Genomic DNA, 2,387 nt, shown 5'->3' with positions numbered 1-2,387 from the left:
GCCGAGACGGGCGGATCACGAGGTCAGGAGATCGAGACCATCCTGGCTAACATGGTGAAACCCCGTCTCTACTAAAAAATACAAAAATTAGCTGGGCATGGTGGCAGGCACCTGTAATCCCAGCTACTCGGGAGGCTGAGGCAGGAGAATCACTTGAACCCAGGAGGAAGAGGTTGCAGTGAGCCTAGATTGCGCCACTGCACTCCAGCCTGGGCCACAGAGTGAGACTCCATCTGAAAACAACAACAACAAAAAAACAGCAGACCATTCAAAACAGGGAGACTTTGCATAACCCAGATTTCTACCTTCACTTAAAACTTTGGATGATCTGGAGAGAGTGGGCCAGTTTTTGGAGGGGGGTGGGGAGCTGAAACAGGAGGACAGTAGCCTTTCCTAATGTATTTGTTCTCCAGTCTGCCCCAGTCGCTGCCATCCCTGGCTATCTTACCCCAGCAGCTTCTGAAGCCGGTTTGCTTTAGATCACTGTATAAACCCAGCTGGAACTGAAGCTTGGGTGGACTATGGAGCACTGGTTGTGACCCCCAGGGAGTGTCAAAGGCTGAGGGCCAAGAGGCCAGAGGTCCTGGAGCCTGGGTGGACAGGTGGATCTAGTGTGAATGACTTGCTGCTTCCCAACCTTAGTTTGTGCCTTCTGTGAAAAACAGAGAGAAGGAGGAGGAAGATCTCAAAAAACCTTTCTGGCCCAGTACGGTGGCTCACACCTGTAATCCCAGCACTTTGGGAGGCCGATGCAGGTGATCACCTGAGGTCAGGGGTTGAAGACCAGGCTGACCAACATGGTGAAACCCTGTCTCTACTAAAAATACAAAATTAGCTGGGCGTGGTGGCGCATGGCTGTACTCCCAGCTACTTGGGAGGCTGAGGCAGGAGAATCGCTTAGAAGCTGGGAGGTGGAGGTTGCAGTGAGCTGAGTTCGTGCCCTGCACTCCAGCCTGGGCAACAAGAGCGAAACTCTGTCTCAAAAAAAAAAAAAAAAAAAAAAAGCTGTTGCAGCCCCTGTTGAGCCTTTGACACTGCCTGAAATCCACCCCACTCCCAGGAGGAGGAGGAGGAAGGAATACCAATGACCCAGAGACATGAGAAGTCCATGTGGAGGCACACAGCAGCTGGTGGCAGAGCCCAGGTTGGGACCAGCCCTCAAGAGAATGGGTGGGGAGGAGGAGGGAGGAAGGGCAGGTAAAACGTCCTTCCCAGGGCCCCTGCAACAAAGAAGGTACTTTTTACAAGAGCTGTCATTGTCACCCTAAATGTGGAATAAAATAAGACACATCGAAGTAGACAAACCTCCTGGGCCTTTTGTCAGGGACTGCAATCCTGTCCCTCCACTGGGGCCGCTGGCTCTCAGAGACATCGTGACATCACGGGTGATGATGAGAGGAGTTCAAAGAGACAATTATATGCTGGTCGGTGGCTCTGAAATCCCAACACTTTGGGGGGCCAAAGCAGGAGGATCGCTTGAGTCCAGGAGTTCAAAACCAGCCTGAGCAAGATAGTGAGACCCCTCCCTACCCGTCTACAAAAAAATTTAAAAATTAGCGGGGTGTGTTGGTGTATACCTGTAGTTCCAGCTACTCGGAACTACTGAGGTGGGAGGGTCACTTGAGCACAGGCAGTTGAGGCTGCAGTGAGCCGTGATCGTGCCCCTGCACTCCAGACAGGGCGAGACCCTGTCTCAGAAACAAACAAACAAATCACAAAAAGACTATACCGCAAAACCTGTCTGAACCTTGAATGCCGAGAAGTAAGAGCCTTAACGTGCAGGCACAGGGGGTTCCGTTTGTTTTATGTCTTCCTCTCTTCCTGCCAATTGAAGTGCTCCACCTCCTCGCTTCCCCTTCCGTCTGGGTCTCTGTCCCCACTCCCCTGAATTGAGTCTTCGGGCTGGCGGCGAGGGGCGCGAGGCTTCAAGTGGCTGCGGCACTGCAGGCCTGGGCCCCTCCCCAACTTAGCGGGGCTCTCGGGAGCGCAGTGGCAGTCTGCCTGGCAACCCGTGACATCACGCGGGGCTGACGTCGGATTGGCTGGACCCTCCCTGGAGGCGGAGAAGTTTCCGGCTCGTAGGGGGTTTTGGAAAAGGAGGAGGGGGAAGATGAACAGGAAGAAAAAGGTGAGGGACTTGTTTTTCCTCACACCGGGTCCCTCACGCCGCGTTACTAGCCAGGCAGTCCCCCGCCTTAACCCTGACTCCCCAACACCCTTTTCCTCCTTCCTCCCAACACCTGGCGTCCCCAAGCCCCGCACCTCCCCAGGCTCCGCCCCCTCGGCTCCCCGCCGCGTCCAGAGCTACCCCATTCAGAAAGTCACAGGTCCCCTTGCCGGGAAGGGCGCCAACGTCCGGGCAGCCCTCCAGGGCCTTCCCAGCCTCC

Source organism: Colobus angolensis, unplaced genomic scaffold, assembly GCF_000951035.1.
Source record: "Colobus angolensis palliatus isolate OR3802 unplaced genomic scaffold, Cang.pa_1.0 Scaffold25, whole genome shotgun sequence".
NCBI classification, from domain to species: Eukaryota; Metazoa; Chordata; class Mammalia; order Primates; family Cercopithecidae; genus Colobus; species Colobus angolensis.
The sequence above is the reverse complement of the archived record's forward strand: the minus strand, read 5'-3'. Positions refer to the sequence as shown.